The 26,167-nt window shown below is 36.5% G+C and overlaps 1 protein-coding gene across 2 annotated transcripts in view; it reads left to right on the top strand.

Annotated features, from left to right (window-relative positions):
- CDH7 (cadherin 7) overlaps nucleotides 1-26,167 on the top strand; it is a 145,805-nt gene that overhangs the window by 14,560 nt on the left and 105,078 nt on the right. The gene's annotated exons all lie outside the window — the stretch shown is intronic.

Below are 26,167 nucleotides of genomic sequence, written 5' to 3'. Positions count from 1 at the left end.
GACAATGCTGAGATACCTATACCACAAGTGTTGCATGATATGTAAATTTGGAATGAAAATATTTGTTTTATTTATCATGGAAGAGTAGAGGATTCTCCTAGCCAGTGTGTATTTTAACTCTTTTTTGTTTGTTTTGGGGAGCCACACCCAGCAGCTTTCAAGGGGTTACTCCCAGATCTGCACTCAAAAATTACACCTGGCAGGCTCTGGGACCATATGGGATGTTGGGGATTGAATCTGAGATATCCACATTCAAGGCAAATAATCTATCCGCTGTGCTAGATTGCTGCGTTAGCTTTAGTTTTGTTTTTTTTTTTGTTTTTTTTTTTTTTGACAAGGTGGTGGTGGTGGCAGTAATGGCATTTCAATGAGATATTAACTTTCTACTAAGTACTTTTGCTGTTGAACACTAAAAAGTTAATTTTTGAGCCTTTTGTCTCAGAATTAAGAGCAATTCAGCTCTGTGTTGTTTGCTTAGCATGGACTTGTTTGCATGGATTTTACAAAATTATTTTAATTTGCTTCAAAAAATTCTTTTATTTAAAAATAAATGTGAACAGAAGTTAATTAGGAGTAATATTAGACAAATGGTGGGCAGATTGTAGTAGGTTTGTTTAGTGGCAAATTAGTTGTCACATGGAGATATTTCTCATGATCTTTTTCTGTCTGGTTCTTTAGATTAATTTCTATTCTGGTAGCTTCTGAATTTAAGGGCAATTTTCCTAACCCATCATATGCCCTGACCCTCAACTCTACTGTTTCAGTGACTTTTGTATTTGTCAAGATTTCTCGATGTCCTCAATTTGATGAAAAGCAGTGGGGATGGTTTTCTTAAGAGAGGGATTGGTTAGAAATCTGTATACCTGCATTTTCATTCTTTACTATGTCATCTCTGTGCACCCTGATAACATAAAATATAGCAAACAGATTCATTTAACATGAGTGCGCTTTCTACTGTGAATGGTTGGGAAGAACTAGCTCTTTATTCACTGTGCAAATTTTTTGTTGAATACAATTTTATTACCGGGGTTGAGGAATCCTATTTTTGTCAATCGGTATCTGTGTAATTCAGGAGTTCTCTATTTATTTTCATTTAGTGTGCCTATAGTTGATAAAATTCTGATATAACTGCAAATGAAGGGACTGGAATATTTTAAACATTCTAGGATGTAGATTTATTTTGCTTTAAGCCAATCACAGCATTGCTTCAACTCTAAAATGTTAGATGAAAATAGAAGATTTTTTTCTGTCTACATTCTTACAATTCATTCATTATCAGCACCAAACTTACACTGATTTTCTTAATTGTTGTACTTTGTGTTTTTATAAATTAAGTGAAAGCAATAGCTATTATGCAATTATTGACTAGTAATCTTGCTCTTAATTTTATTCATTTTTAATGTGCACTTAACAAATCAAAATTTATTCCTCCCCAATAAACAGATCTCTAATGGTTAACTCATAAGGTACCAGAGGTAAATGAAATCAGACTTTTCTGAGAATCTGAAAACTTCTGAAGGTGATTAAAACATTCCTGTAAATTTCATTATGAATGGGTAGAGTTGAAATTTTGAAATAGACATAATTAAAAAATAAACATCCTTGTATGATAGTGTATTATTTTGGGGGGTGATCTTGGGGACACACCTAGTGCTACTGAGAGCTAATTCCTAATTCTTGGGATGTTGAGGGATCAAACATGGTGGTATTCCAGGCTTGCCCATGAATCAACTACATGTAGTACCAGGATTTTAACTGGGGTCTGTCCCCCATATTTTTCACCAACACCTAAACACCTCTCTAAATAATAATATTTCACATAAGTCATGTTGCTTATATCCTAGTAATTCCTTGTAAATCAACTTAAACTTATGAAACAACTTTCCCTAAGTTTACTTAAAATCTAAATACCTGAGAAGCTAATGGGCAAAGTTTTTATTTTAAAATAAATATTGTTCTTCTTTACCTAGATTATAAGACTGTTCTCTACCTTTTTTTTTCAAGTAGTTAGATTATTTTTGAGTACATTTTATGAAATAGGAGTCAAAATTGTATTTCATTTAAGATACTGTATTCTATACAGTTATTCTTAGAAAAATGCAGATGACTGAAATGTTTTTCAAAACTTTCTTTTTATTGTTTTTGTTTTGGGGCCACACCCAGTGGTGCTTAGGGGTTACTCCTGGCTATGTGCTCAGAAATCGCTCCTGGCTTGAAGAACCATATGGGATGCCGGGATTCGAACCACCGTTTGTCCTGGATAGACTTCATGCAAGGCAAACACCCTAACACTGTGCTATTGCTCCAGCCCCTGTTTTGCCAAATTTTCTTACTTGACTAAATAGAGGTGAAGCTTTCTAAAAAGATTTTGATGTAGGGAAAGGGTAACTCAACAAGTGATGTATTAATATCAGTTTGTAATTGCTAGGGAAAAGGAATGAGAAACTTGAATGTTTCAATGAGATTATGATCAGATGAAGAAATCTCCCAGAGCAGGATGCTCTTAATAGGTGGAGATCTCAGAATTTGACCTCAGAAGATTTTGATCTCTGGGGTAAATATTTATTTTGTTTTCTTTTTATTTTTTATTTTGGCAGAGGCCACACTCAGCAGTATTCAGGCCTTATTTCTGGCTCTGTATTCAGAGATCCCTCCTAGTGAACACAGGGGACCATATTTGATACATGGGTAAGCCACTTGCAAAGCAGCATCTTAGCTCCTGTACCATCTCCTCAGCCTCTATTTTCCTTTTTTTAATTTAAATTTGTAGATATAATAACTCTTATCAGAATGAAAACTAGTGGAAAATGTCAGAATGCAGATAATTATTGAGACAGAAGAAAAAATCTAATCCTTGTTTTCACAAACACATATTGAACCTATACTAGTTAGAGAGTCATATCTTTAGTCTGACAAAATCTAGTTCATTGTCATTTGGAAAATGTAAATGATAGTGTGGTCATCTAGACATCTTAATTTGAGCACATATTAGAGAAGTATGGTATGTGATAAATTCAATTCATATTTATTGCTGAGTCTTCCACTTCTAGTGTGTGGCTGAGACTTACACTATTTGTGTGTTATGTCACTTTGGCAAGCTTCTTTCTGCTGTATGAGATGACCATCATCTGATTTGCCTGATATGTCTCTCATGAAAATATTTGGAACATGCTTTTGATTAATTCTATATATATCTATATTCTATATATTCTATAATATATTCTATATTCTATAATTCTATAATATCTATTCTTAATATTATTATATTCTATAATATCCATCTTTTTCTCTGCATTTTACTAATTAGCTACTGAACTGGAAATAATCTATAGTGTTATATGGTAAAGGTTGTATCTGTAATCTAGCAAATGAAGATATTATTTCATATACAAAACAATATCTAAGCATATTGCATTTATTTGAGGAATGATTTGGTTTGTACGTGCTCAAAAATAAAGCCTGTGATTTGTCTGTTTGTTTTCTTTGTGTTATGCCCAACAGAGCTCAGGACATACTTTTTGGTCTCTGATTATTGTGTTAGGGGGCAGATGAAGGAGTAGTATGAGATATTGCAGATCAAATTCTGGTCAGTCATGTGCAAAGCAAGTGCTCTACGTACTGTAGGAATATCCCAATCCAAACCTATCTGGAAAGCTGTCTTTAATGAGACTTTGGGTTAGTGGCAAAAAACTCATCTTTTAACAGGCATTTTAACTGTCCAAGAAATCATGTCTGTAAATTCTTTCGCTCACTGAATTGGAAAAGGAATTAGTGACTTAGGGCCAAACTAAAGAGTAGAGTCATTAGAGTTGCTCATTAAGACAAAGAGGATAATGAGGATATTTTAGCCAACTTACTAGGTTTGACATAACTTGAGTGTAAAGGAAAATAATCTCTTTAAGGGGGTCAGAAGTGCTTCTAAATCCTGCCCTCAGAACTCTGCAGGGTCGATACTTCTGGGATGTGTTATAACTGCCTGATGAGACCGGCATCTCTGCTTTGGATACCATGGATCTGGGATCTTGAAAGTGGCTTTTAATATGGAGCCTCTTCAAGGATGGGCTCTCTGATGAGATTCTTATGGGTCAGCTACTCTCTGTGTATCTTTGTCCAAGAGTGCTGAAACTCAGTGATCCCTGCTTCTGATCCTTTTGCAGCGAGTTGGAAAGGCAATTCCTTGGTCTTTGGAGAGCCCAGGGAGGGCCCTATTTGCAGGCATCCCCTTCACTTGGCAGTCCCCTCTGATGAATGTGTCTCCAAGCCTCTGTTGCAGGAACTAAGTGTTTTTCATCTCCCCCCAACCATCCTGGGCTGCCAGCCGACTGCTGAGCTCTGGGTCATTACTCTCCCTGAAATGTGGGTTTCGTGCTTCCTTCACAGTCTGCTCCCCTTGCTGCTTCCATCATTCTTGCCTTGCCTGTGATGTCCCTTTCTTCCCTCCTCGTTCAGGGAGAATTGATACCGATGAGAGCTCCCATTGCAATCAAATCTGGAGACATGCAATGTGGGATTCTTGGAGCTCTCGATGATCGTGTGCTCGTCAGTGTTGCCAAATGTTCTCCATGCCCTGAATTATCAAATCTGCAATTAATGCAGTTTCTCACAAACAGCGGTTCTGCCTTTTGATGCCTATGACTAAGTGTTCAGGGTTCCAGAAAAGGGCATTTTTGAAAATGGATTGTGCTAGAAAAATAGTCTTTAAGATTGACAAAATAGATGGGTTTCCCTAATGGGAAAATTTGTATTAGGCCCATAAAAAGAAATGAATCCATTGCCAATATTAAATACTTTGAGTCTAACATATTCACCATAGTGGACTTTATGTTTGGAAGATTTCAAAGGGAAAAATTCACATCAGACAAGACCTTTCCAGATAAGGTTTTCTTCAGATGGTCCCTGTTTCAGGAGGAAATAAAAGGCTGCTTTTGTTCCCTGTATATGTATAGAAACTAAAATTCTCATTTATTTCCTAATACCTTCATAAGGAAAATGGATTAAAAAGAACTTTGTTGATATTGTTTCCTTACTATGCTGATAAAAGTGAGATTTCTGGGTATTTTCAAAGGAATTTGGGCAGAGATAGGCTCTGTGGGAGGTAAATAAGTTTGTATATTTAGAAATTCCTTTTGGTGGAGCAAGATGCTAGCTCAGAAGACTTATGGGGCACCCACTGGTATAAGGTCCTGGGTCCTACCACTATAATTAATCAAGAGCCACTGAGGATTGCCAAGTGGAGCCCCTCCATACTGTTAAAGATATTCCCTAATATCACCATAGGGGGAAAGACTTTTTGGTACTTATTTTTTTAGATATTCAGTTACTGTAGCAGAGCTACAAAATACTAAATGCATTTTACTTTTCTGCACATCTGACCAAAGATTTTATTGTTTCCACTGTTACACCTTGATGGCAATAATATATCCTTTTTTTTGCCACTAAAATGGCATAAACCTGCCATTGTTCACTTTCCTCTGATTCATTTTCTCTTCCAAGTCATGAGCTCATGAGCTCCCTGGAAAGGTTGCAATTACCAAGAGCTTCAAGCTGGAGGCGAGGGGACTCTAGTGAGAATTGTCCTAGTAGTCAGAGCAGATGTTCTAGTTTCACTCACATTTCACATTGTCTATCTAAGCTAGTCTAAATTATTTATAAACAATCTTTTCCTTAATGCGTGTCTATGTTTATACAAGCTTTCCATGCCACCACTTGGGTGATGGAAGAAGAAATTAAACAGAAATGCAGCCAGAAGGCAGAGAGATAGTACAGTGGGAAGTGTGCTTGTTTTGCATGCTGTTGATGAGACTTTGATTCTTAGCACTCTAGATGGTCTCCTAGGTCCTTCCCAGAAGTCATCCCTGAGTGCAGAGCTAGAGGTAATCCCTGAACACAGCCAGTGTGGCCCACTTGCTAAAAGTGAAGAAAATTTAAATGTGTGGAATGAATAAAATTGGTATGCTAATTAGAGTTTACATTGTAAAAATGACATTTGGGGGAAGTTTTGAATTTTAGGGACACACCTGATTGTGAGGATTTCTCCCAGATCTGTGCTCAAGATTGATTTCCAGAGATGTTTAGGGGACCATGCAGTACTGGAGAATGAACCAGAGTCAGCTTCATGCAAAGCAGTACCTTAGATATGAATATTATCTCTCTGTCCCTTTAAAGTGATGTTTGAAGAGGTAAGGGAAGATGTAGAGCAAAGCAATGGTAAGAAACTTTTTGATAGCAAGTGCACTGGAGTGGCTGGGTGAGATGTATTCAGAAGTGCTCCATGGTAGAGTGCTCCCTGGCAAAACATTCTGGAATCTTCATCTATTCCTATTGGCATCCCAAGATAAATGCCAGAATTAGAAAAATGGCAGAAGAGTCACCACGTCTTTGTAGAGTTTTAAGCACAAAGACAACACTGGAAAAATTTTTATTCTAATCACTTTTCCTGATGGATATTGATTTCCTGTCCCTGTCATTATTATCACTGGAGAGATAGATACAGGAGTTCGCCACTATGATTATCTTTCTCTCCCCCAATTCTGGGACAAGCTGTCAAGCCTTGTGTGATGTCTGTGATCGCTTCCTGCCTCCTCTTCTCCTTCTTTACATCCATAGCAGGTATCCTTCTCTGATAGAGTGTGACAGACAGGTACATTTTTAAAATCCACTCTTTCTCCTCTATAAAAGTCTGGCTGAAAAGTCAATCAGGTAAGCATATGGTTCTGGGGGAACATCAATTCCCCAGCTCCCCACCAGCTTTGGAGGTGGGGGAGGCAGGGTTAGAATCTCATTCATAGATCTGTGCAGGGTTGCTTGCAGGAGATAGATACCTGGCTCTGCGATTGTGAAATTTGTCGTTTTATAATCCTTTTATATAATCTTCAGAGTGAAAGAAAGCAAGAGAGAGGGTGAATTATCTCTTCGAAAAGTAGGCCAGTGTCTTCTAAATCTACCATTGGGGAAGCTTTATATAGTAGAAAGATCACTGAGCAGAAACCTTTGGTTATACCAGTAAGCGTCTCTTCATGTGGATCTATGGTCTTAAAGAATATGTTTTATTTTCTAATCTGAGAAATAGAGATCATATGGATAAAAGGGGGTCAGAGCAATAGTATAATGGAGCTTGCTTGCCTTGCATGTGGCTGACCAGGGTTTGATCCTTGGCATCCCACAGGGTCCCCCAATCACCACCAGGAGTGATTTCTGAGTGCAGTTTTGAGTACCACACTGTATGGCCCCCCAAAAATAAAAAAAGGAATAAATCGGTTAAATTTTCCTGATTTTGGGTCTCACCAGCAGTGCTTGGGGGTAATCTCAGGGGTTATTTCTTTTTTTATTTTATTATTTTTAATTATGTGAACAATGATGTAAAGAAAGAGGACAAGGTAAAGTTACAGTGGAAGAACAATCACCCAAAAACAGAGTTCTCAGAAGAAATCCCCTGCTGACACCCCAATTTTGAGCCTACAGTCAAAGAACATTAAGAAAAATAAAACAGAACCCATGTACAATTACTTTGTCCCTCAAGAACCCAAACTGTAGTACATTATAAGATTTCTTAGTGGTACACAAAGCAATCTAAAGTCATAAAATTTGTGTAATTCCTTAAACTTGAAGACATAGTAGTTTTAACATTTCCATGTACATGCATATTAGTTTCAGTTAATCTCAAAAGTTTATGTGGCTTTTTTTTTTTAAGGTTTAGAGTCAAAGGAGCACAGTAAAAACGGTGTTAGAGTGGAACTTATCATTTGTATAGGCCCACCAAAGTATGGGGGACATGGAAAAGAAAAGCCTTGGCCTAAATACATGGAGGCCCTATCTCTGAAGTTTCCTGACACAAGACCAACTCTAGGCTCCAGGCAAACTAGTTTGTCCAATGCAGCTCATTGTCTGTAGTGCCAATACAGTTTTATTTTTCACACAGTCTCTGTTGTTGGTATCATGTTTCTGTATTGAAGATCCTGGAATCTGTATATCCTACTTTGAATACAGGATGGTGCAGAGCATCCTCTAATTTCAACTCACAATTAAAGGGCAATGCAGAAAGCCCTGTCCAGTAAACAGATCATTGTTGTTGTTTAAGTCTTCTCAGTGTTAAGGGAAGACTCCTTTGAGTAGATCGATGTCAGAGCAGCAGTAGGGTCTTCCCTGGTAGAGGATTGCTTTTAGGTGATGTCATAGACAAATTTGGATGCTTCATAGATGGCTTCCCTGGTTCAGGGTGAATGGAGAATGCCCATTTTTCTGAGGCCTGTGCCAGGCCATTATGTCAATGTTCAGGGCATAAGGTCCCATTGCACCACAAGATTTGTGTGCCCCCATCTCTACCAGATAAGAACTTATTTATATAGTATTTTCCATTTTAATGTGCCCATGCAAACCAGGAATAATGCAACGTGGTGTTATCAGCGCATATGGGGGCCACAAGAACAAGTCCAACAATCCCCATGACTTGGTTCAAACATAAGCATTAAACTGAAGGGCTCTTTCACCAAAATTCTTTATTGAACAGTTCACAAAGAGAAGAAAAGATAAAAAGTGGGAAAAATAAACAATCCAACTTAAGACAGTGGACACAATTGTCACCGTTTAAGGGGCTATTCAATAATAGTTATAGCAGTTGAGGTAATATATCTACAATATTCATAAGAGATATGCATGTCCCTTTTATGTCATTAGAAATAGTCAGGAGGAGGGTGTTGAATCCTGGACACCACTTTGGTCTGTGATTTAGCATTCTGTAGTCTGCAAAATGACTCCCTGCAGTTCCATATCGGGAAATGCATTCGAGAGGGAACTAATCTGAAACCTAGTATGTTAGCAACCACAGTTACACAATGAAGGCAGGAAGAGGCCAAGAGGCCTCTGAGAGTAAACAAGTAGGAAAAGAGTACTGGTCTCTTCCCAGCCCGAAAGTCCATCTTCTCATTTTTCTTTTCAAATGGAGACCATTTAAAATGGAGACCATAGAGAAAAAAAATTACCAGTGAATGTCCCAACATACACCAGTGCTGCATCAGCCAGCCCTCCTCCCCATGCGTCCCCTCTTAGTGTAGGGAGAGAAAGGGGGAAAGCCTGAGGACTAGTATAGAGTCCACCTGAGCCGGCACCCAGGGAAGGCCTGGAGTTCAGGGGAGAAATAGCGGAACAGCTGGGAGCCTGCCAGACCTCCCAGCACCCCCCAAGCTAGAGAAAAGGCCTCCAGCATGGGGTGTCTCAGGAGTTATTTCTAGTGGCACTCAGGAGACCCTGTGAGGCTGAGAATTGAACCAAGGGCTCTAAAATGCAATACATATGCCCCAGCTTGTTGAGATAGCTTCCTGTCTCAACTTAGTTTATGGGAGAAATTGTGGGTTTAGGGTCACACCTGAAAGTGCTTAGTGCTCATTATTCACAGAGAAACTTATGTAGAATTGAGCTGGGATTTCTACATGCAGCTCAAGTGCCTTGAAGCCTGTACTGTCTGTCTCTCTGATCCTCCATACTTGAAGAGTTTTTATTTTGAAATAATTTGATTTCTAAATTAGGTTGACAAAAATATCCCAGAACTCCCCCAAATGTCATTGTCTTTTTTGACCTCAACTTATTTAGCATTGGTCTTATAATTTTTTTCTAATCAACGCATTGGATTTCAACTTTCTAGTTCTATTTGGAGCCAATCTGGTATCACTTCTCACATTTGAATTCTCTTCTTAGTTCTTTTCATCTGAAGACTGAATTTCTCAGCCTTCCATTGTTGCCTTTGATCAATATGCAGTACCCTCAGAGTCTGAGGTAGCATCATGTTTCTTTCTGAGATGCCCACTTGAAGTGATGTCATAGGGCAAAACTAGCAAAGATAGTAAAGATGAGTGTTCCCATCTGCAGACTGAGAGCACTGAGTTAATCTTTTCTTTTTGTCTTATCTTTGGGCCACCCCCAACTTTGATCAGGCATTACTCCTGACACCATGCTTAGGAATCACTTTTAGTAGTATTCAGAGGACCATATGGGATGATGGGGATCCAACCTAGGCTGACCAAGTACAAGTCAGGTGCCCTAACCTTGTACTATCACTCTGATTCTTGGGTTATTTGCTATGATGAAGAAGCATATTTGAAAGTCATCACTCTCGAAGGGGGCATTAATGGATGGAAGCAGTCCTTGTGGGTTGTGATAAATTCTACTGCTGACTTGATAGGGACAGAATATCAGATCATTGTCTAGTGTTTGGGTTAGGAGTGTTTGTATGAAGTATGTGACACACTTTAGTCTATAACACAGGCAGATAATATCTTTCATTCTATGGACTGATCTGTTTTTTTAAGAGTATATCAATTTAAGATGCCTCAGGACAATTGATTTTGTTTTCATCTTCTGAACTGTGATTATTTTTTTTGCAGCCTAAAATTTTAAGAAAATTTTCTGCTGCTTGAAAGTTGAGAGCGAGTGATTTCTCCTCCATTGCTTACAATATGGAAATGACTGTTTTGCATTGTAAGATGTGCCACAAATATTTAGCCTTTTATAATGATAAATAAAACATTATTTTGAAAAATAATGCAGCCAGCTCAGGGGAACTCAAGAGAAGGCAATCTGAGTTTTCAATTTTAATATATTCATGAGTTGAAGTCCAAAGAATAAAGGAAATTATATTTAATGTGTGAAAAGGTTCAGTTATGATAGTTATTCCTAATGATTCTTTCTTAGAGATCAGAATATTTCCATTTTTTTAGTCAGTACTGATTAATTTCTTGGAAAAGCCTTGTGAGTTAAGAAAGAGGTAGCATTATATTAGGGATGCATGCAATAGATGCATTTGGAAGTAAAATAAGTAGAGTTGGAGAGTAAATATTAGATTTATAGTTTAGAAGAGTTAGGCATCTAATTTGGGTTCTTAAATCAGATGGTTATCGTACTTTGAAGAAATGTAAAGGCTCAGTTTTAGTCTACCATAACAAAATTTTATGCAGATGTTATAAGCATTAAGGAAAGATATTTTTGAATTTTCACATATACTTCTTGGTTTCTGCCCAGTTAGAAAGGTGAACTGTGAACTCTATATAGAACTTCGGAAATCCAGAGTATAAAATAAAATACATTTGGACTGACTTAAGTTACTAGGTTTATGGTTAATACTTCAGGAATTGAAGTTTAATGCTTTAATTATAAATTATATATCACATGGTCATCAGCATCAACATAGGCATTATAGATATATACATGACACTTAAACTACAAGCTGAAAAATTTCTTACACTAAATATGTAAATTGAATGCTAGTTTTCTAACAGCTGGAACTAAAATGGAAAGTAAAGTTTCAGAAAATCTGCAAGAGGGGGCGAAGAGATAGCACAGCGGCAGGGCATTTGCCTTGCATGCAACTGATCCAGGACTGACAATGGTTTGAATCCAGGCATTCCATAATGGTCCTCTGAGCCTGCCAGGAGCGATTTCTGAGCAAATAGCCAGGATTAACCCCTGAGCACTGCTAGGTGTGACCCAAAACCTAAACCAAAAAGGAAAAAAAATCTGTAAGAACTTTTATGCCGACAAAAAATTTGTTTTTTTTTTGCAAATTATCAAGTTCAATTAAGGTATTATCAGGCACTATTGTAATCGTAGGTCTTTGACACCTTCATCTCTAAAATAATATAACTATTTTATAAAATAATTTTATAAAATGATTCATGAAAGACAAAAGTATGTGAGCATGGGTCTTTGAAATTATTACATGTTACTTTCCTGATATTTAATAAGTCTTGAAAGTGAATATGGTTATAGTACTAAGCAAGTGGTGGTAACCATGTAGATTTTAAAATGATATTTGTAGGACTGAAGAGAAAGTACAGCTGATAGGGTACTTACCTTCAAGTGAAAAGTTGTACTATATCATCTGCACTACTTGTGGTCCCCCAAATGCTTCTAGGAGTGATCTCTGAGTGCAAAACCTGAAGTAAGGCCTGGGCAACACTGGGTGTGGCTTCCAAAACCAAAATAAAAAATGTTATTTTATCACCACTTAAGAACTATGGGAAATTAAACTTGAAATAGACATTTTTCAGAATAGGGTATGCTACATGGATACACTAAGAACATATTTGGGACTTCCATTTAAGTATTTAAAAATCATAGTCTTCCCGTTTGGGGTACATGAAATAAGCAGTACACTTTTAACTGATAGAAGTGCATTTTCAAACAAATGGGAAATACAATTAGCCATCCCAAAGTGGTAAATCCAACATACCAAGGGATACTTGTAACTACCCAGAATAAACACAGTGTAATATTCTAGGGAGCTGTTCTAGCCAATTGGGCTTGGCCTGGCCAAGCTGAGATGAATGAAGGCCTTGCTTAGCCTACTTTTTGCACCATGACTCACCATTGCCATATCTGAAAAGGTCAACCCCGTAGATAACAACTAAGGAAAAGGAAATGGTCAGGACTGTAATCATGTTTGACTCAACCTATGTTTGATTTTCTCAAGTCAAGAGTTTTCTGTCCTGTTCCGGATGTAAACATGAAACTGCTCAGAGGCCAATGGGGTAATATAGACAGAGCAGCTAAGCTATTCACAATTCTCATCCTTTTCTTTTGTAGAAAAAACTCAGTATCAGAAAATCTCAGTATGGGGCTGCTCCAGGAATAGTAATGACAAGAACCCTAATGATTAACATTCTAGAATGTTCTGTGTGTACACAGGGCACAATTATCTGATAAGAATGCTTCCCTGCCAGTGTTTACTTCTCTTCGTTAAAATGCTGACATGTTTGTAAGGTATTTAACTGAAAACACACAATCAAGATTTTGGACAACACATACATAATGCTCAGCAGATGTGAGTTTGAAGATCTGTGATCACTGGTGAAATGAGTCAAAGCAAACCAGACTTAAATTAGATCTTTCTGATTGTGAGTTATTTGAGGGTCCACAATGGCAGAGAATATGTATGTGTGGAGAGTTCAAGATTAGACATTCTGCACTTGATTTTGTGAAATGAAGTAAAGTAAAAGCCAGCACTTTCATTTCTGAAGATATCTGAGAAATTTCTTTTGAATTTTATATTTGGTTTATCTTTGCTCACCATGTCTGCAATTTTCTGAACTGAATCATAACAGATGTGCTTAGGTTGAGCTTTCTTATTCAGGAGATGTAGCTACTGAAGAGGTTAGTTGCAGGGATTAATTTCATTAGACCCAAGAAAAGTTAAGCCATCTTAGTAAAAACTAAATAATACTGATAACTCGTAAAACCAATGGCTATTTGTATATGCAGTAGCACATAGTGAGGACTTGCTTGTTGAAAATGTTCTAAATTATAATATAGATTATATTCTTATATGCATATAGATTATATAGATTATAACATTGATTATAAAAATGCACAGCCCTAAAAGTCACTCAATTTTATTTAAGTATTCAACTTTGTAAAGTCATTATTGCAAAGATATGTGTTCCTGGATGGGATGCTAAAATAGAGCTGCACTAAAATGAAAGGTACGAGCTTTATTACAATGGATAATGCTCTTTGGAGTTGATTAGCAGGGCAGCTGCAAAGTGACGTTTACCTGTAACAGAACAGCTGTGTTCAGTGGGGCAGAGAGAGCACTTGTGGAGTGTAATGATCTGAAGCCAGACATTTTTCCCATTGATTAGATCATTTGTTGGCAATGTAAGTTTCTTGGATGATGGAAAATAGACCAATGAATGAGGATTTAGGAATCGGGTCCAAGGAAGAAATACATTTTGTTACAAATTTGATTAAGATTTCACAGTAGGATTGACGATAAAAACAGGGAACTAATATTCAAATGATTAATATCTTGTAATATGGATACATTTTTCTTAGGGTTACTCTCCTCACATTCTTGATGGCTTCCACTCGACATTTAAGTTTGATTTCTTCATACACACTGAGCACTGTGATAGAGTCTGATTTTTCATCCTATTTTTTGCTGTTAACTTTCTTCTTAATTTAGGGTCCTAGGAGAAAAAAATTTAAGTTTTAAGGAAGGAGGGATTCTCGAGCTATTACAGTGTCTTCAATCACCAGTTAGGCTATTGGTTTTCTCGTTATTTTTCAAAGTAGTAGCTTTGCTTCTCATGCATCATTATTAATAAAGCCTATGTTTACATTGGTTTTGTGCAAATGTATATATTTACATGGCTTTATACATTTTTATCTATTATGTATACTTTATAATAGCATTTTGATTTTCATCCAAAAAGATATCTCTTTCTGTGAGCTTCTTATGACTTTTATGCTCATCTTTTTCTGAAGTCAGTTTCTGCATTCAAGACATCTTTGCCTAGCATCCCATTTGGTGGATCCAATCTTTTTCTTTTTTTTTTTTTTCTTTACATATATTTGGTTTGGGAGCCATGACTAGTGGTGCTTAGGGACTACTCCTGCTCTGTGCTCAGAGATCACTCATGGTGAAGCTTGGGGATCCTATTGTTTTACTGTCATTCTGGCCTCATCAGGCCATTTTGGGGATTGGGGTTATGAAAGAAATTTCTGGAAGCACATATCTGTGTCACATAGACTGTGTTGAGTTGGAGCCAAACACATTTTGAAGGAATGTTTTGGCTTAAGAAGATTGTCACTTTTAGGCCAACTTTTCTTTTCTTTTCTAGAGACTGATTGACATTTAGCTCTTAATATATTTGAAGGATACTATATTGGATTCTTCCACCATTGAAATTTGATTCTCGAGGATCAGAGAGATATTACAATGGGGGAGGCATGTGTGTATCATGCAGCAGGCCATGGGTTCCATCCTCAGCACCACATATGGGTCCCTGAGCACTTCTAGAATAACCCCTGAACACAAAACCAAGAATAGACCCTAAGTTCTAGCTGGTCTACCCCAACCCTGAACAATAAATGAAAATCTACACAGAAACAGAACAAAATTGACCTAACCCAAAGGCTTCAAATGATGAAATAACATAGGCATTTCATCCACATCATGATTTCTAGAATTTTCCTTTCATAATTAGTTATGATAATTTTGTGGAATTGTGAGCTTCACTCTTTTTATCCCATGTAACAAGATTAAATCCCCTTAACTAATTTATTTATAATTCCAGTTCAGAAAAAAATAAAATATTTCCATTGATCTTAATTTGAATACTGTCACAAGCAAATGTGACTGTTGATCTTCATGATAAATTTACTATTTTTTGAGGAAAACCACTTAAATAGGGGTTAAAGACTAATTAGACGGGATCATTAAGTAATGATGAGGATTGCTGAACAAAGCTCTAATAAAATTGGGTATTAACCAGGAAAGCCTCAATCTCTTCAAAGAGTGAGTGAGTGTGTGTGTGTGTGTGTGTGTGTGTGTGTGTGTGTGTGAGTGTGTGTGTGTGTATTTGGTTTTGGGGCCACACCAGTGACATGCAGGGAGTTACTACCGGCTATGTGCTCAGAAATCACTTCTGGCTTGGGGGAACCATATGGAATGTTGGGGAATCAAACCTGGTCCGTCCTAGGTCAGCTCATGCAAGCCAAATGCTCTACCACTTGCACCACCGCTCTGGCCCCAGAAGAGTGCATATTTTATTTTCTCTCAGCAGCATTAAATTAGGCTAGTGTCTGTCCTTCCCCTCAAACTGTAAGAACTTTCTCTATAGGATACTGTGACTTGTCTTTCACTCTTTCTCTATGGTCTCTGTGTTATTCTTGGGGATTACAATGATAAAAAATAAAAAGTACACACACACACTTTTTTTTTTATAAACCCTGTTTCTCTCTTGCCCCATAGTGGGAACAGCCTTTCATGTTGTATTGCAGTAGATAGAACCAGGACGTGGTTTTCTCCATGTCATTAATTCTGATGAGTCCAAGACATGATTTCCTCAGGGATGCTGGTGAATGACACAGTTGAAATCCACCCTGTTCAGGAATGTTCATGTACTGGATGGAGAGATAGTTCAAATTGTTGTGAAGCAGAACCAGTTCAATCCCTGGCACTGCCAGGAATGATCCCTGAGCACAGATCCAGCATTTAGCCCTGATCACAGGCAGGGGTGCCCCCAAACCACAAGTAAATAAAAATAAAATAGAAATGATCATTTATACATTGATGTATAGAAAGCTATGGAGTCCAGAAAACAGAATAGCCTGGATCTATTTGCTCTTTATCCCAATTTGATAAATCAGATACATGAATCTTCTGGTTCTTTTAATTCATCCTGGTTCTGTTTTTGTAAAATATGCCCTTGTGAAAGGAAATATAGAGGGTTTGAAGGAGTCTTACATCAAGGATAGCTGGGATATTTCTTGCAAAGTAGAGCCAAAAATTATAGTTAGGTTGCATTAATTTTTTCTTTCAAATGGGAGTTTTTGTTTTGTTTTGTTTTGTTTTGTTTTGTTTTGTTTTTGGTTTGTTCACCACATACTATTTTGGTAATTACTGAGGAGTGATATTTTGACATCTATCCTCAGCGGTGCACAGAGCATACTCCTGTCTCTGCACTCAAATTCATTCTTGATTAGTTTAGGGTACCAAAAGGAATTAAACCCAGGTCAGCCACATACAAGCAAGCACCTTACCCATTGTGATATCAATCAGGCTCTGTAATTAGTTTTTTTTTTATGAGAAACTTATAAAGGGTTAAAAGGCCTGGGACTGTGATGCCAAAAGTAAGGACTTTGGAAAGTGAGATGTATGAACTTGGTGTTTTGTTTTTCTTTTCTCATTGGGAACTGGGAATCATAGCTAGGTTAGGTTATCTTAGTACTGTCTCCTGTATTACCCAGTACCAATAAATGGCAGTGAGTCAATAGTTTATGAAAAGGAAAATTCATTTATTTGTTAAATCCTCAGGGAAGTTGTAGGCCCCAGAGATCTGAATGCAAAACTTAGCTCTTCCACCTAGAAATAATCAGGAATAAGCTAAATCATCTGTAAAATGGGTTTAGTCAGGTTCTTCTACTGTTTGAACTTATAGGTGAATTGTTTTGTTTGTGAACTAAGGATTTATTATAAATAATGATCCATGCTTTTGCTGCACAGAATCATGACTGCATAATTACTCTGACTCAGCTGTTTGTTCTTTGAAGCATAATACTAAAGCAACTTTTAGTCTTGGAAGAAAACAAGGATAAATCCAAACACGATTTATCACCTTGGCACACTTCGTGACCACAGACAAGTCCTTTAAATTACCTTTCCTTGTACCCTCATCCATCAAAAGGGACATCTTGCTAGATCTTTCTATCTGCAAAGGTGGAGTCGGAACCACCATCAGATAACATCTGCTGGAGTAATTTGGCATGGCAAAAGCATTATACCTTAGAAGTTACCTTGGATGCAAAGAACAGTGGTGGTTATAATTATAAAACATGAGGATAAGAACACAATTGAGAAGCCAATTTCTTTGGAGGCGGGGTTATTGCTGAGTAGAACAATCTATTTTGAGGAGTGACATTTGGCATCTAGACATCAGAATGATGCTTCCAGGGTTGGGCTGTTATATTATTTACAGATTCAGAGTCAAAGAAGATTTAATGTTCTATAGGGTTACATGTCAGATCAGGACACCACACATACACACGTCCACACAGATATTAAATCACACGTCTGTCTGAGCCCTTCTCATATAACCTGAAAATTTGCTAGTTTTTAGGTTTTAACAGGAGGAAAGTGATTCCAGAGCCATTAGAATTCTGCTGAAGAAAAGTGATGCTTAATGGAACTAGATAAATTGGATTTCTTCCTAATCTCTTAGTTAATTTTCTTTCTTTCTTTTATTAAAATCATGCCTTAGGTCAAAAACTTCATTGAATATGAAGTTTGGCTCAATCTGCTTGTTGGACTCTACCCACACCAAACTCCATTCAGTTCTGAATTTAGAAACTACATTTAATTAATGCATTTTAGTGATCAAAAGGGTAGCATTTTTACATCTCAGTTTAAGTTTTGAGAATAAATACTGCTTACAGAGCATGCAAGGGAGAGTGAAAGTTTGACATTCTGAAGGGAAAACAGTTTATATAATATTGCAATTTGAATCTTTTGTCAAAAGTACTCATGTCATTGGAAAGATGACTGTGGAGAAACTATATATGTGTTTTATAATTGGGCCTTTGGGCTAGTGATCAGGGGTCTCTTCTTGAATCTGTGCTCAGTCAGGAAGGACTTTTATGTTGTGCTCAGATCAAACTGGAGTAGGCCACATGCAAGGCAAGAGTCTCATCTCTTGTATTATCTCTGGCCTAAAACCAAATATTGACAGCTCCAATAGGCTTAAAGAAATATACATGGATGCACATGGGGCATTTATATTAAAAAATATTTCCAGATTTATAAGACTACTAGCCTTTCAAAGAAACCAGTTCATGCAGGAAGTGGTTCTAAAGTATAATTAAAGGCAAAACAAAGGCAAAACAAAGCCTGAAGTTATTTTCCCATATAAAAATCGATAAAATGAAAATATGTTGAAACATATTATTTGAAGATATGAAAAACCAAGGAAGAAGACTTTCTGAAATGCAGTTCTTTAATAAAAAACTGTAGAAATGCTTTTATAGTGAAATATTTCTTCATCTACAAAAGAAGGTAGATCATTTGATTATGTTGCAAAGAAAAACTTGTGAATTTTAGGATAAGTTTTATACATTTGAGCCTGAAAATCCCCATGATTTTTAGATAAAATGAATGCTAATCTCACCCAGAGGCTCATAGGTGGATTATTATAAGATCTCTACAGTGAGATGATCCCTTCAGTGATAAGAAACAGTTTTCAGCTTGACAAATATGTTCATTCAAATGGATGCATGTGTGTTCCACCTATCAAGTAGAAATATCTAGATAAGAGAGAATATATATCGTCCCGCTCCACAAACTCTTGACACAAGTTGACATCATAATTTGTCTTTTTTCTTCCATATCATTACCATATATGAAGTGAGTGTTTAAATAAGAATTCATTTACTGTTCTGAGAGACCCCGTAAAATAATTGCTCACCAGGTTTTCATAGGTGCCAGTCAAATTGAGGTGCCATATTTTATAGCAATTAAATGTATATCTGATATCAGTACTTTCCCATCCATTAGTTTTGCAACCATATCCACTTAAACCATTTTTTACTTGTTTCAGCTCTGATCATTTCTCACTGAAAGGTATTACCAGACATTCAGAAAATTCATTCCATCAGTTTCATACAGTCAATGTATTATTCTTTGTAGATGCTGTGTGTTAGTCAAATGCTAGTATCCCTAAATGAAAACCATCATTATTTCATAAAGACTGATTCCATATTGGATCATAATGAATTCCACATTAAATGCAGTCCTGATATCAATAGAACTAGTTACATAAGCAAAATGAAAGACAACTTTATAAAACAGAATGGGTGTATTTCCAATCCCAGGAATATGTATTCTTTTAATTTTTTCCAAGACCAGAATTTGCAGAAAAATGAGTGAGGACATCTTTAAATTTGGTTTCCCAAGTGCCTTATTTCTTGCTCTCTGAGCAACACAGGATGTAGTTCTCATTTGCACCAAACCAAGAGTGAATTCATCTTCAATTTGCTACCTTAATTGACTTGCTTCCTCAAAGGGCAGAGTAGGAATTAGATAATCTCCCTCCTTAAATCTCAAACATCAAGACCTGTGTTCTACTTATGGATTCTACTGGAGTTGCTGCTGGTCCTTACCAATACTTTGTGTAAGCCAGTGGAGCAATCAGATGATAAATATGTTCCTATCTGGATAGAGAATGTGATGAACCCTTAAGATTTGGGGAAGAATTTCTGCCTAAAACTTCCAAAGCTTAATACTGCTACCTGATTAAATCTCCTATTCATAAAATGGAATGAGGATCCAATGACCATGTATGGACTTAAGCACAGCATCCTACAAGAAACAGAGTTGCCAAGGGACTGGGTTGCCATGAGACAGTCAGATGCCTTTGCCAGGCTCCTATGTCATGTGTTTGCTGGCAATGAACTGAAAGTCCTGCTGTTTTCACAAAGGTTGCTGCTGTCTCAGTGGCTTTTCATGGATTTCACAATTTACGCCGAGTGCTTTCTTGCTTTGCAACTTTTACACTGTTCATTTCTTTTCATTGTGCTTTTTCCCCCTCTGGCTTATTTATTTGTGGAGTGTAGTTGCTTAGTAACTAAAGGTTAACCTGTTCAGGTTTGAGGATCCTGAATACAAATTCATTCAGTTTCTTTTTGTTAAAATTGATAGAGGTGTTCATCCTGTCACCATTCTGTGTTTCTGAATTTATGAACCTGCTGAAATTGAGGTGTCTGTGTTTAGTTGTCAGTTGCTCTTTGGACATGAGCTGAGCAGAGAAAATTCTGTATGTCCTGATTTATCTGCTCCTAACTAAGTTGGAACAAGGTACAGTACATTTTCCTGTTTGATCTCTCATGCCCAAAGCATATCCTCCAATCACATTGAGTGGAGTGGTCTTTATTATTTAGATAGTTTTTATAGTTTGCTGATAAATTTTCTGATTAAGTATTCTCAAGTGTAGTGCTTAAATGTTGGTGAGGGTTTTGCAGTCCATGAAGGCTGTGGTTTGCTTTCAGGGGTCAATATGTGTATAACTTCAACTTTTTTGAAGTATGGCAGATTACTGGAGTATGTAATCACCAGAAGTCATGAGGATCCATCACTTATACAGAAGAATCCATCCACCACAAACCTACTGTTCTTTTGAACTACAGCACCCAGAATTCTTTTTTTTGTTTGTTTTGTTTTTGGGCCACACCCAATGACACCCAGGGGCTACTCTTGGCTATGTGCTCAGAAATTGCTCCTTGGGGGATTTCTCCCATATGGAGATTTCTCCCATATTTCCCTCCATATGGTTTGGGGGATCATATGGGACACCAGGGGATCAAATAGTGGTTTATCCTAGGCTAGTGTTGGATGCCTCATCACTTGCACCACCGCTCTGGCCCCTAAAGCACCCAGAATTCTTTTTGTGCCTATAGTAGAAACAAGTCACTTGTGGTCAGAACACTCAGAAAACAATATTTTTGGCCTAGTTTAAATAGAGCAACTAATTTGTCCTGCCTTAGTGTCAGTAAAAGATGGCAAGATTTGGAAGAGAAGAATGTGAAATGGAAAGAGAAAAGTAAAGAATAAAAGGAATTTTATTCATTCTACATTTTCTTCCTTTCTTTCTACTCTCATTTTTAAACAACCTGAAAGTATGATGACTTGTAAACACATCATTATTCTCCCCAAGTGAAATAGCTCTGAATTCATAGCAAGAAATCATATTCAAATATATTATATGCTCAAGGTTAAAAATAGTTATGATATTTACATTTGCATATATTTGCATGTAATTTGGGTGGCCAGATCCTATCTACACTATTTTAGGAACATTTTTTTTAATATTGTTAACTTCATTTATTATTAAAATCAGCATTTCTCTTCACAAATATTTTATTGTCTTCCAATCACTGGACAACAGAAGTTGTCTGAAAAGCATGAAGATATTGAAGGGCTGTGAAAAATTTTAGTCAGGCATTCAGTACCAGCATCAGATATTGGAGAGGATCTGGTGTCAGGTCTCCGATAATACAGGCTGGTTGGGACCCAAAGGCAGAATGATGTTCATCTTTTTGGAAGAGAAGGGTTTGCTTCACTGAAAGTGCTGAGGGCTGGTAGCGACAGACCTGAGTATAGCCTAGAGAATGTGCATTTTGAGCAGAGGCTGCAGCAAGAGCCAAGGTTGGCTGACGGGTTTGTGGAGGGCTAGCTAGACAGAAAGGGCCACAGTGGGTAAGGGAGAGTAAACAGGCTCTAGAAGAGCAGGAAGGAAAGAGAATGAGATCATAACTCCTGGGAGTGAAGTGTCTTTTGCTGTGATAACTGTAGTGGAAATGCATTGTATTGGAATGATTGCCTTGTTCCTAATCTCTACGTCACTATAGAGTCACTGCACACAACTGTCCTGAATTGGTGTCTGAAAAGATGGTGAACAATTTGTGGGGCGTCTTTCGATTTATTTTTGTTACAACATATGTGTGTTGCTACATTTTCTGTGGTTTCTACTGTTATATTCTATTTAGTAGCACTTTGAATTAAAACCGGCTCTAAACCAAGGACTCAGTAAATATAAAAAGAAAAACTAAGTAAATTGAACCTGGTTTTTTTTTCTTTCTTTTTTTTAATATAATTTTTATTTTGATCGTAGTGGTTTACATATTGTTGACAATAATATTATAGGTTCACATTTACATAAAATCAGGGGGTTTCCCATCACCGATTTGTCCTCCCTACACCTCCGTGTTCGTCCTACCTCCCATATCCTCCTCCCTCACCCCCAGGGCTGTGAGAAATTGTGGTCCCCTCTGTATCTAACTTCCTACTTAGAGGTCTTGGTCTTAGTGCCTCCCTTATTTCCCCTTCTAACTGGGAGGAAGGACTACATAGTTCAAGTTATGTGGTTTTCTTTGAAGAAGAGAAAAGTAATAAATTGGGGTAAAAGTCTAATATGCAAAAAATGGGGGGAATTCTTCTAGAGGCTCTCATTATCGGTTTGAGAGATGAAGGAGAAAAAGAAGGTGAAACACCCCAACAGTACAAAAAGAAGTGTCAAATATCCAGTGAGCACTCCAGTGATAACGATAGGCACCACAAAAAAAAAAAGCCATGGTCTTGAGTTAAAAAACATGGCAGAGCACCTAAAGAAAGAAAAGAAAAGAAGAAAAAAAAAAAAAACAATATAAATATAAATAGGGACAACAACTTCAATAACCACACCAAAACAAAGAACTCGACAAGAAGTAGATAGGTAAATAAAAATAAAAAATAATAATAATAAATGAAGAAAATAGATAATATATAAAAGATAAAAATGCTTTGTGCTTTTTGCCTTTTTTTTCCCTCCTGCACTGGCACAGTAAATATTGGGGTCATTTGAAAATGAATTCACTTGGCCTTAGGGCTATGGGGTTTCTCCACCCGGTTCATGAACCTGAAGTTTTTTTATCATATTTGCTACAAGTACAAGTTTCTGTGATGACTTGATCTTTACTTAACTGTATTTGAGTAATTAATTGAGGGTGCCCTTAGCAAAGCAAAGTATGTAAACTGTGATTGAATCAAATTCAGTAAACTGTCTATAACATAAATTGTATTAAATGACTAGAGTCTCATAATGTGTACAAATGCTCATACAAATCATATAGCTTGTCTTGTAAAAATACACAAATGTTTAGTTCTCTCTGGAGACTATAAAAATTATGTATCAACTCCTTCAACTATGCTGTCTGGTTGAGAGGAATATATATTATGTTCTTCCCAGATTAGTAAAAATGTTCCTGCTTGGTATATGATGTAGGAGATATCTTAAGACCCTTGAAAATAAAGAAAGAAAAAATATAATGGAAAGTGTATAAAATGTTTAGTGTATTTAATATATGTAATTTTCCTAGTAACACTGGGTTTTATTTCAAAGATCTACTAGTTTTCACAAGTAAAGAAAACAAAGATAACAACAAAAGCAACCATTTTTAAAAACACAAATAAGAATTTCAGGATAAATATTGTAACCCAATTTTAAAAACAACATTGTAGCAATATACTGAGTATTCATTTAAAAATGTATCATAAAAAATTAGTGTTTCTTGCAGCCACCAGCTTTTATGCATTGGAATCTTGCATCTTTGGTTCTCTATGCTAAGATATTATCTGGCTTAAATAAACAGTGGTCATAAACCTGAGTTAAAGTTCCCCATTAATGGGATTATAGCATGAATTGCTAATGATGCAACTTTCACTATTGCATTTAACACACATTCAAGTTTGTAGTTCCATAGTAAACATATCTAATTGTATCGTGGAGGAAGCAAAGATTTTGCTATGACAATCTATTTTAGGGGCATCCATATATTTTTTTAAAAGGTGACACAAATCAAACCATAAGGGGTTATGAATCTGAAAACTTTATTTGAAAATATATACAACTGCTTTGGGGCAGTTGACCAAATGTAATACCTTTAATAAGCTTTTCCCTTTCCTTTCAGTTCTGAAACTTCTGTGTCAATGTGAGGATGTCTGTTAGGATGACATCGTCATTTTCTGTAAAGCTGGCCATATGTTATACTAGAAAGGTTTGGTTGAATAGGTTTAGATCATTTCCAAAGAGGCGAAGTACTTGTTCAAGATCATATTGTAGAAGTATAACTTCAAATGTTGACAACTCCTTAGGAAAAAAACATTTTCTTGTTTTTTTATTTTCACCATTTTCGACCTGAAAATGCCCCATTTTTAGTTGTTTTCATCAAAGAAAATGAAGAATCACTTTCATTAGCAAAGGACTGCAAGTTATAAGCATGCATGAAATACTTCAGAAAATTTTATCCAAAATTTTGTATCTTTATTTGGTTTGATAGGCCAAATGATGATTTGATAGGCATAGAAATTAAGATATGAAGAGTACTTCTTTTTTCCTACCCTTCCCTGACTTTACCTTTCTTCTTCCTCCCATCTTCTGATGTAACTATCATTTTTTAAATCAGTCTTCTAGTTTTTTTTTCTGTTCATTGATTGTATATTCTTCATTTCACATATAGGTAAAACCATCTAGTACTCAATTTTTTCCTCTGACTTATTTTTACCTCAAATAATTCTTTTAAATTCCCTTTCTCTCATGTAATTCCCTAAGCTTTGCTTGCAAAACATTTAATGCTTTAAATCTGTTAAATTATGGTCATGCATGTAGGTGCTTATTGGTCTACAAGGATGGCTAAAACTTTGATTTAGGGGACATGGTTATGAACTCTTCAAAATTGTATCTGCTTTTATACTAGAATTGCTACTGGTTACAGTGATTTGAATATCAGATTGATTAAATTGGACAATTCTTTAACAAGAATTTGCCATCCAGCCTACAAGATGTGCAGTGGGACCAACTGAATAAATATCAGTGTTCTTGCCTTTGGGGTTTCCCTCTTTGGTCCATTTTTAAAGTAGATTTCACAGGTAAAGTAAGTACAGTTTGAAAGTAGACTGAAACTAATACGACTACATATTCAGTAGCTTTGTGGGCAGTCTATTTTTTGAATAAGCTGGTGAAATTCACAGCATAAGTAACCAGTTACTTATCATATGGATTTTTTTCCAAAAGAGAAATTGATTTCAGTCAAGGATGAACACTGAAGTCTAGCTTTAAAATATTTAGCAAGAAGCAAAGCAGAAATTATCTCTGAGGAGTTTTGCTGTTTTTAATATTTTGTTTGAACTCTGCCCTTCATTGCAAGACACTGGAAACAAGCTTGTGGCATCCGGAATGGATCAAACTCATTGGGTAAATTTTAACAGCAGAACTCTCAGGACTAAGCTGGCCAGTGATGATTGGATTCTAGCAGGTTTTCTTATTGGTCTTCAGTTCAGTATCTATTGATTAAACACCAACAATACACAATGTTCTGGAGCTTTCAAAATTTTTATACTCAGCTGACATGCTACTTCTTTAGGGAATATTCTTTATGATAAACCACATGGTAAATTTCCATGACTAATCCAAATCATAAGCAGTTTCAATATAGAAAAAATATAAAAACAGTCCAACTCTTTGAGGTATCATCATCACTGAAATAATGAATACATTTATAATAAATAGCAAACTCATATTCTGAAATTAAGTAGAAAGAGCAGCCCAGAAAGCAGTGGGTTGTAGGGCCAAGGATGAGGAAGGAGAAAAAATGAAGCTGGAATAAAAGAATGTGGATGAATAAAAAAAGTAAAAGGATGAGAGCAAGAAAGGAAGGAAGGAATTTTATATACCTGTCCATTGGTTGAAGGTCATTGGTACCTATGCACCATGCTGGGTGGTGGAATTGGTTCCATTGAGCCCGTAAAGGGGCTGCCTGCTGTTCTGCTTCACTAATAGAGATCATATTTTATGTCTTCTAGCTTCTTGAAGTGATCTAATGGATGTCCAATCAAACTTGTTATGATGCCATTTTCCAGATATCTGTGTAATTCAGTAAATTATATTTGTATGGAAAGAAAATGACATGATCCCTGCCCTGACTAGGTTCTCAGATCATTAGAGTCAGTTTTCACTAAGAAATTACTTTTGACAGTCCCATTTTGTGTAAGTTTAGATCATGAATATACTTCCAAACCTATGCTTGGTTGAAAACTAAATAGAGGGATTAAGAGAATACAAAAAGAAAATATTCATAACCTATAATGTTTTAT

The sequence above is a fragment of the Suncus etruscus genome, chromosome 10, assembly GCF_024139225.1.
Source record: "Suncus etruscus isolate mSunEtr1 chromosome 10, mSunEtr1.pri.cur, whole genome shotgun sequence".
Taxonomy (NCBI): Eukaryota; Metazoa; Chordata; class Mammalia; order Eulipotyphla; family Soricidae; genus Suncus; species Suncus etruscus.
Note: the sequence above shows the minus strand (reverse complement) of the source record. Positions and strands in the feature narration are given on the sequence as shown.